Here is a 10,900-nt window from a genome sequence, read left to right on the forward strand (position 1 = left end):
AAATATAAATATCAGTTTGCAGACAATATAAGCACAATTATTTGTACCCACCCCGCCTAACCAAACTGAATGGAAATCTAGGAATCTAATACATCAGCATCTACACCCTTAAAGCCATAGAGAGGTTCCATATGTTGCTTACAGAAAATGCTTAAATATAAAGCTAACAATGCATTCATATGTGCAGCCTGTAAACAGCAGACATGTACAACTTATTTGCATATTATTTCACTTAACCTGTCTCTATATCAACGGCATTTTGCATGTGTGTTCATGCAGAACATTACCGCTTCCCGCTTTTTGGTCCAGATTTTTAATAGTCTGTGAAATATATCTTAAAAGTGAAGTTGTTATAAAGTTTGGGCAGAGATCCAGGTTTGCTTGGATTATTTAACACTGCTGTTTGATCTTTCTGAACAGTTTTACTGATGACATTCTAAATAAAAGAAAGGGCACTTTTCACAGTGTATCTGATGTTGATCTGCACGTCAAAGCATTTTCTTTTATGAAAAATAATAAATTCAGAGCATTGTGTGGCTATAGCGGTGGTGTGTGCGTTCTCCCAGAGCTTTGTAGTTTGATTTAGCTCCATAATAACCTGTACCTCACGTCTGCATCTACAACTGGACTTCCTCTGTACGGCCCTCTTGTGCGAGTGTGAACAGGGGTTGCTGCAGAGGTCATTAATTCTTGGGAGGTGACTCTCAAGTCAGACTTCATATGAAATCCTGGCCGCGCTCAAATCTGTGGCGTCTCTCTGAAGCCCAAACATTTCAACCTCTGACCTCCTGGGAGGTTTGTTTTACAGCCAGAGTCAACGGTGCTGATAGCATGCTGAGAACCTGCCCATTTGATCCCGCAGACAGCTTGCTGGGGTCTGTTTTACAGCCGGTGGCAGTTTACAACATCAACTGGATTATCAAAATATCTCTGGTTAATCCTCAAGATATTGTGGAAATATTATCCACATTTCCATTCATGTGAATCTCCAGCCTAAATCTACACAACAACAGAAGAGTGTCACCATAACTTACATTTTAAGTATGTTAATAATGCAGGTGGGTGGAATTGTTCCATGTTTACACATAAAATATGTCTTTAATTGTTTGGCTGAGTCCCGTGGTCATGAAAAGTGTTACATGTGGGAGGTAAATGGCAATTATGGGACACAGACGACACGCAGGCAAAGCTGTGATCTTGGACAGAGAGAGAGAGAAGATTTATAAACATGACACATTTACACAGGACAGGGCTGACTCGAGTCTGTGATGTGCTCGTGAAGACTTTCTGGGAATTCTCAGTGGCGGATGAGCTGGGGGAGCTGGAGGACTCATGATTTCAGTGATTATCAGGAGTGAGCAGAGAACTAAATATCTATGAAGTTCAAGTGTGTTTTTTAACAAGCAGGAGTCATTTATTGATGTCAGAATAGACTTAAGGCACTATAGTGATGCTTTTTGTTTTATAGTTGTTGCTTGTTTACCCTATTTTAACATATTTTGTTCACTCAAAATGACTGCTGACCTTCCTGGCAGGCATCGATTTCCATTAATTTCAGCACAATACAACACAGAAACTTGAATCTGACTTCTAAAAGCTTTTGCTATTACATTTCCATTGTATGGTGATGCAGGGAAGCATGGATGGACTACCCAAGAAATATCAACAATGCTTTTCATCTTGCACCCAAATTTATATAAATCAATGGTTGCCTAGGAATGGAGTAAACACAAGACCGCAAATCTGTGGCATGTTTTGGAAAATGATCATCAAGTAGTGTGATGCATAAGTGACAGGTAGTGAATGGGTTAAATGGTACATTCATACCAGTGTTTTCCTTTGACTTGAACTGCAATGCTGATGTATAACTGATGAAATGCTCATGCATAACGTAAAGGTCCAGACAGACATTACATGTGCGTTCTCTCTCTCTCACTCTGGCGTCAAAAGCAAACCTAGTTTTGAAATTCATGTCACAGCTTCCTGAAGCTGACTGCATTTTTCATTTTGTCAGGTTGTCTTAAGACACAGATAGCCACAATAATCCAATCAGAGTATACGGCCAGGACACTGAATTATTTGAGGGACTGCTGCAACTGGTGATTTACTACAGAAGGACATTTGTCTTGTTGGCAGCCAAAAATCCTTTTACAAATTTGCAATAAACATGCAGCTGTGAGAGCGACACAGAGATGTGTGAAAGAATGAATTTTAATCCAGGTTTTCCTCTATCCTGACGAATTACATACACAGTGTGCAGATTGATTGCACAGAGGCTGCACATTCCCTTATACTCCACACACTTATAGCAATAGTTAACAATTGCAAACACGTCATTGTCCTTGCAGGAATACACAGGATCCCCGATTTAAGATAAAAGAGAGCCATGTTGAACTGAACCCGATGGTGGGAGTGCTTGAGTCTCTGTATCTGTCTTATTCATGGCCCAAAATATTTGAGCTCTTTTTAGGTCAAGATCTCTTTTGGGCCAGACTGGAAACAATTTCTTTTAAAAATATATGAGCCTGCAGCTATAAATCAGATGTGCTCGGAATAATTCAATGCATAGTTCTGGACTGAAAGAACTGATAAGATTACAGTGAATACCTACTGTAGCTTGCAGCCCACAGCAGAAATAGTCAGCTGAGGTTTTTGTGAAGTCTATTTTCCTTAATAGCTGAAGTGACAAAGGTTAGACTCTGAAGGTTTTACAAGGTAAAAAAGTTTGGTTTTCCTGCTATGGTTTCTCTTAACTTACAGCAATAAGTTATATGTATGCAGTACTTCAGAGTACGACTAAAGAGTGTGTTTATTGTCTTAATCGCAATCAAAATGTTGATGTGCATTTAAATGTACTGATCATATTGACATCCAATCAATACTTGTCTGCAAAAATGCAAGTCAGATTTACACATGGACAGAAATAACAGGATTCTGCAGTATACTAAATATAAATGACATTTGTAGAAGAACGGTTCTGAATTACAGCAGCAGCAACACAGTAACAGCAATTTCTTGACACCCTGGCCTTTACCCAGGAACAGGAATATGTTTTCTAGTTCGGTTTATGCAGCACTATGAACATTATACAAGTTGTGACAGTCTCTGAATCCACAATTTGCTTCTCATGAGAAAAGGCTACTCCAAACATCTATTGAAAACATCACAGATAAGCCAATCTGTGACTATCTGGTTTTGGATCTGAGTAGCTGATGTTTACATCTATCCAGCGTCATTGCAAAAATATGGATTTTTCATGGATGCATGACAAGATCATTGGGTGGATATTTTGCAACCACACAGTAGAATTACTTTGATGCTTGGTTGCGCCTTCCAAACAAATCTTTACTTTTTTAGAAAAACACACAAAAACTAATGGGACACCATAAAAAGAAAAATAAAAGAGTTTTTTTGATCAAAAATGTTTTGTGAGAATGCACCTAATAAGCTGTAAGTGGCCATTTAGAGGGTTCCACATTAACTACCTCATCCCAGACTGTTTTACCACACATTTATTTCCCAATTAGCAGTAATCCTCTGAATGGCTGGCAGAGGATCTTGCTAAATACTCTGAACTGGGCTACAATTAGATGCATTGTATTGAATTAGCATTGTGGAGTCTGAAGTCGCGCTCCTGTGAGGGCCAGTGTTTTATTTGTCACCTGGGAGCAGTGCTCTGAGGCCAGGTCACAGCTCCACACAGCAGGGACCCTGTAAATCGCCTGTTGCTGCCGCCGAGACTGACCTGCAACAGGGCTGCCATTCAACCATCTTGCGAGGAATGTCTCCTGCACCAGCGGGGGGGTTGGACGGAAGTTAGATCTGGTTTAAAGGGAACAGACGGATGAACCGTGTGCGGACAGTGTTTCCTTTGAAAAGCCACTCAAAGAATCCCTTGACAGAGCCCGTGTCAGCTGATTGCAAGTCTTTTGACCTTTTTTTGTGGCATCTGATGCATTAAGCTGAAACACCTCCACACTGCAAGATGATATCTGCATGCTTAATTTTCTATAGGCATCTTTAATTGTATTGTTTAAATGAAAAAAAAAATTGGGCATTTTTTATGTTCAGTATTTTTCAATCAAGTAAGTAACCAATCGAAATCCAACCTCACCAACGAGCCACAAATGCAATATAAAATCACATAACAAGTCAAAAAGCTATAGATACCTGCATCATATGGAATTTCATAGTGGACATGTTAGGCTTTTTCCAATGAACAACACTAAAAAAACGCTAAAAAACAATATATGACAACACAACTATAAAAAACAGTTTGAGAACCTGAAATTGCAGCACAGCTATCATAAGTAATAGTCATCAAGTGTACTCAGTATACACAAGATACACATATTCATTAATATCATAAATGTATGTAGAACATCATGACCTGAGGTGTGAACAAGAAAAACTCCTCCAAAGTTTACCCAGCAGACCTTGCAGGTTAATTATGCTCAACACTGCCACAATTGTGAAATTAACAGAATGTGACAACTATTATAAACAAAACAATACAATGACATCTAATTACTGCTCGGTGGAATTACAGCTCGGTCTTATTGCTTTAAACAAACATACACTGGGTCGCAGGAGTCTGACGGAGGAATATTTGGAGCGATTAAAGAGGTCAGTTTGAATTTCTGGCCGATGCTGGAAAAATGGCGTGAAACACTCAGACTCGCTCTCGGCAGCCAAAAACACCACGATTTGTGCGTCATCAAACTACCACGAGTGTTGCCAGTCTCAATTGTAGGGTAGCATAATGACTGTGCTTTGCTGTAATAACGAATAATTGCAATTCTAATGGCATGGCATGTTTGTCTCCAGCTCTGTATAATTTGATCATACCTCCTACTGTTTTTTCATGCCAGGATCTCTGCTTATCAGTTTCACTTTTCAGGCTGGATCACTTAACGCGTCTCCCATATTAAAGGAAAAAAGAAAAACAATCAGGAATAGTTTTACAATGAGCAAGTGATTACATTCAATCCTCCGCCAAAAGAACAATCATTAAACCCTCCGCAATTATTCAAACACAAATGAGTTGAGGAACACTTCAGCACGAGTTGGTCAATGAGCTGATAGCACTTCCCACCAACTCAAAGTGACACTGAACAGCATAAGACTAGTTCACAATTAGCTTTCACAGCAGGGGGATTCACTCCTAACAATGCTGTTGTTTCCCTCTTGCCATTGCTGTCGAGTTTTATGGCCATCCTTAGTGAACGTTACTCGGATTCTTTACAGTTTTCCCCTCTGGTTTGCATTCTTCATTTACAAGATACATAGTCAGCGGAGCCGGTGATGTAACGAAAGACAAGGGCAATAAAATATTTATCACATTTATTATTTATTGAAATTTGGCTGGTGGCAGTGCAGCATCTATCACGGCTGTGTTCAGCACGGACAGTGACTTTACCGCAAGGCAGGGATTCCAGGAAGTGTCGATATGCTGCTTCTAGATTGATCAGACAAGGCAATGATTATCCCCAAACATCGATGATGAGAAAACTTGTAGGTTAAATCAGAACAGCCATAGAATTCTTAATAAGTAAAGTTTTCTGTTATTGAGTCAAAAGCAACAGAAAGAAAATCTTCCAGTCCAGTGAGATTATTCAAAGTTTCCAATTCAAATCAACCTTTAATGATTTGATAAATGCAAAGATTGATCGATTTCACAAGAAGAAACATATACTCCTTTTTTAAGCCATTTACTCTTTATTAAAAATGGCCTGAATTTCAACAAACATTCATTTTATTACCTAAAGTGTAATTGCATATGTGAAGCTAATTCGTTTTAAGGTCAGATAGTGTTTTGTTGTGGCTGAAGGTTCAGGCTATTATGAAGAAGCAATGTAATCGATAATGACCCTCACCTTACATTTTCAAAGCCAGTCAGGTGTTCTCATACCAGACTAATGGATGCATTAATGCTGCAGCAACCTGTCAATAGCAGTTAGAAGTGCAATGAAATGCGTGTGTGTATGTGTGTATGTGTGTGGAGGTGACTGTAGCCAGCTTGTGGTTAGACTTGAGAGTGTGTGTTGCCTGGTAGAATTGGCCCAGTCAGGACAGCAGAGTTGAAAGGGTGAGGAGGTTGGTGGCAGAGTGTGCCGCGGAGCAGTCAAGGATAGACCTTTAGTGTTTGTGGAGGGAGGGAGGCCGGCCAGCTCGGGTTCTGGGGGGACTGAGGGGCTCGTGGGCTGGCTGGGGGTGTGCGGGGGCGGCGGTGGGCAGTAGCGTTTTCTAACCTAGAGACTGTAACTCATTGTAGCCTGACTCCACTGGCTTGGGTGGCAAAGATCGTGAAGCCCTGGACATTCATCAACCTGCCGAGGAGGGCCGACTGACTGGAGCCAGGGCCTGTTTTCTTCCCCCCTTCCTCTCCCTTCACCGTGTCAATGGGATCCAGTGCAACTGTGCCGAGGCAGCCGCCCCGAGGAGACAGACCCGGGTCAGTGCAAGTAATCAGGCCTCTGACGCCTTGCCTCGTTACGGGGCAGGGGCGGGGGGCGCAGGACCCCTAAGTTGTGTGTGCGGGGGGATCCCACAGGAAACCCAGGACAGGGGTCGCATAGTGGGGCTGTCGCTCTGAGAGGAAAGGTTAAGATGTGGCCAAGCCTGCTGAAGGAACAACACAGACTCAGAATACACTGTTATGTTGCAACATGTTACAACAAAGTACATACAATCTCTATGTAGTTACCATAGAGTGTGAGAATGAGTCTGAAAGTAAATGGTTATCAGTGGTTAACAAGTAGCTTCAAAATAACATAAAATGGAAGATTGTTAAATAGATGATGAATGATAAATTATTTAACCCTGCATCAGTGAATGTTTTTGATTTTAACAGCCAAGTGAATGATATGACAGGGTCATTGCCAATCCCACTGAGAATTATCAGCCTCACAGCTCTGAGGAGCTTTTAGCCTCTTTCAGATCGCTCATTTGATTTTCTGGCTGCAAAAACACTGCAAATTTGCCTCCCAATAATTCTCACAAACCCCTGGTGTAACATCACAGAAAGCCATTTTCAACCAACAAGCTCAATGTACACTACCTGCCCAGCATGAAATGACAACAAGAAAGAGAGAGAGAGAGAAAGTTTGTTGTTGTAGAAGGCTGAACAATATATAAAGCAAATTAAAACCCAGATATTTTTCTCAGGAGATGAAAACAAATCTAAAAGGAAAGCAAACCGAGGGTTTACATTCATCTTGTGGACAACAAACAAACAAACAAATCCGGTTCAGTGCTCATAGCTTGCTGTGACTGTTGGATGTGCACATAAGAAAATGCTGACAAAACAACACACACTCGGTAACAACTTTATAAGTCAACAATATGTCAGTTAGATATTTCATCTCAGACATCAATTTTCCCACAGTGTGCCAAAAATTGATCGCCGCAGCTATTAGAACTAATATGTAACAGATGCCACATCGCACTCAGCTGCAATAATCCTTACTAATGTATGTGTAATGTAAGTAATGTAGGATGTAATGATGAGTTTTTATTTTTCAGCCAACCCTGAAATCATGAGACATGATTGACAGCTGAGGCCATGATGCCCCTTGTGGTAAATAGTGGTAAGTTTTTTTAATAGTTCAAAGATAAGATAAGATAAGATAAGATGAAAGTTAAATATCCCGAGGGAAATTACTGAAGGTTTTTCCCAAATCAGATTCCATCAGTAGGAGGCGCTGCAGAGGCATGATATTTTTAATGAAGTGTCCAATTAATGGACGTTATAAGGATTTAAACAAATTGTTGAAAAAATGGTTTGTCTACTTGACTCAGGATTTCCCCTATGAGGAAATGATGATAAAGTGTTTTTAATAAAGCTTTTAACCAGGTGACAGATAAAAAATGAACAAAATGTGATGGGCACCCACTTGAAACCTTAATTCCTTCGTTATCTGCAGCCTTCCCGTGCCTTCACAATGTTCAGGGCGACAGAAACACGGCTGACCTATGATGAAATGCATCAGATGCATGGAGGAACCCACTCGTAGGACGGCGCTAACATTAGTCGGAGGCCACGCTCTGTAAGTCATCAGTGGCTTTCCTTAAGATTCGGTCCCGGTGATAACGCCGCTGAGTCAGGGCCTGAGTGCTGCGCATGGGAAAATGTACGGGGAGGAATGTGTGGGGGAAACGCTGTCTGCTCTGATGACACTCCGGAGTCTGTGCTGTGTCCTTTTCCAAACAGCTCCATCTTTGCTATGACTCAGGCTCTGATGCGTTCACATTAACTGCACGATGTATCCGTATTAATCTCTCTCAAGGCGCTCGGTGTTTACATTTTGTTTTTACGGAGAAGTAAACTTAATTTTGCCAATCGCAGCTCTATCAACAGCTTCCATTTCTAAGCGTTTGAGTTGATTTTCTGCTTTATATCACCGCTTATTGGATTGCAGTGAGGTCTTTTTTCAATTTTATTTTATGGGGCTCCTATCATTTTATCTGCGTGGATTCAATTTTAAAGCTTGCTGAAATACTCCGACTGAGAACCTGCCTCCACTCTCATGTCTCCATTTTCAGCAGAGGATAGATTTCTCTGTAAAAGTCATCATTTATTCTCTTGTCGATGTAATTCTCCGCCGCACATTTACCATCTCAGCGCTGAGCCCATTCATTATCCCTCTGGAGGAAAATACATTCAAGGTTTTGCAGCACCTTTTGTGTCTCTGTCCCTCTCTCTTCATCAGGTTGAAGTTCTCACATCCAAATATACTCTCCTGCCCCTCCCCCCCCCCCCCCTAGGCTCCCCAACTCCCTCACCGCACAACCCCCCCACTCCAACTCCCCCCAAAGGCCTCATGGGAGCTCGGCAGTACAAATTTCCGTTTATACCAGTGGCTGGGGCTGACGACACCGCAGCTCTCTACCCCACAGATTGACGAGCCCTCAGATGCCGATTTACTGTACATGGCAGCCACTCTGGAGCCGCCGCACATCTGGAGTGGAGTACGCTTACTGAAAAACAGGGGCCAACCTTGGCCCGAGCAAGTGTAGCAGAGCAAAACCGATGAAAGGCAGCACCCCCCCCCCCCCCCTCCACCCAACCACCCACCCACCCACGCACCCTCAAAACCCCCTCGCCCCCGTCCTCAGCCCCCCCACCCCCCCACCCCTCCCGTCTACTCGCCAAAGCCCAGATCTCTCAAGCTATTACAAAGACCTTGGAAGGACTGGATTCTGTAAACAAAAACTTGAGAGAGGCATTAAGAGACACGCTGCAGCTAATGATGTGAAGGTGGTGGGAATGTCTTCACCCAAGCTGCCCAAACCTTTGCTTTACAAGTGAGAATGTGCTTGAATTTGTGTGTGTGTGTGTGTGTCAGAGTGGACACAAATTTCTTAGAAAGGCAGTGACACTTCAGTGTTAAAAAAGTTTAAATGAAACAACCTTCATTTAAATATGAAAAACATGAATTAAAGCAATATTTCCTTTCTTTTCTTTGTTGTTTAGGGATTTTTAGGAAAAAAATGTGCCTTCGGGAAAGTAGAAAATAAATAATTAGACGTCTCGGAAAGGCAAAGTGAATTCATAAACTTGTGCCTCAGCCAAAAACAACATAGGAAAGTAGCTGGCTTCCTGCAGGAACTTCATATTTTGTAATCTCTTCTTTTGCAATTCATAGCTGACGTTGTTCCCCACAAGACAAAGAATGTTTCATAAGGCTGACAGCAAGCCAAGCCAGGAAAAAGACATTGTACAATGTCAAATATCAGTCTGACTAAAAGGAGAAGTCAGAAGAATTTTTTCCAGGACTGTGTTACTTTTGTATTACAACATGAGGTTAAAACAGACCCAAAAGAAAAAAGTTTTCCAGATTATGTTTGGATTTGCGTATGTAAAATGTTTAAAACAAGATCCCGTTCTGCTTCTGGACGCTGAACTCCAAATGTATTCCCCATCCTGCTCGTATTTCCCTCTGTTCTGGTTGTTACTGAGCTCGGCGTCAGGAGTCTCCCCCCGTTAACCATATTGAAAAGTGTGTTACTGTGTGTTTGAGAGAGTGTCAGCGCGTCTGCGTGTGTGTGTGTGTGTGTGTGCGCGCGCGGGGTAAAATGTGTCAAGGAATTCATTGTCTGTTCTCCACCTGTTATTATTCTGGTCCCAATCAACCTGCTAGCCAGTCTGGAGCCAGTGGCCATCTGGAAACACTGCTCTGTTTATAAACTTGGCAAGGATCAGCACTCCGGGGCTCTGACCTCCCACACAAATCTGGAAACAATTAGAGCAAGACAGTCTGGCTGATTACTGCGAAAGGGCCCAGCGTGGATCCCACTGACGGCTGTGGGGACGCCAGAGTCTTGTTAGAGAAAATGCAAACTCAGATCTACACACCAACTCTCTCACCGAGAACACACACACACAAACACACGCACACGCACACACACACACACACACACTTACACCATTACGCAGTCTTTCTTCTTTTCCTCTCCAGTCTCTATTTTTGTATTTATGCAATTTTTTTTGTTTAGTTTTTCTCACAGGCACATGCACTCAGAAGTTCACAGCCACCCACACACACTCAAACAAACACAGGTTATTGATCTTGTAGCATTGTTTTCGGAGTGATGTGTACTTCATTTGTATTTGATTTATTTCATCTTTATTTCTAACGGAGTCCCTAATGTTTTTCCTATAACTTGTGGATTCATACTCGTGTAATCTCCCTGCATAAAAACAATAAACAGTCCAAATATAAAAATGAGTTTGAAGAAGACTAATTTCATATAGATGCTTAGATAGATGCTGACATTAGATCCATGATACGTAGCAGAGATGTTTACAGCCTGGCATTCAGGCTGGAGTCAGCTGGGCGACAGCACAGAAAAAGAGTCCCACTTGTAAAATATCAAGGAGTGACATGGAGGTCACCAC

Source organism: Genypterus blacodes, unplaced genomic scaffold (assembly GCF_046128005.1).
Source record: "Genypterus blacodes isolate CSIRO-AG114 ecotype Tasmania unplaced genomic scaffold, CSIRO-AGI_Gbla_v1 ptg000029l_1, whole genome shotgun sequence".
Taxonomy (NCBI): domain Eukaryota; kingdom Metazoa; phylum Chordata; class Actinopteri; order Ophidiiformes; family Ophidiidae; genus Genypterus; species Genypterus blacodes.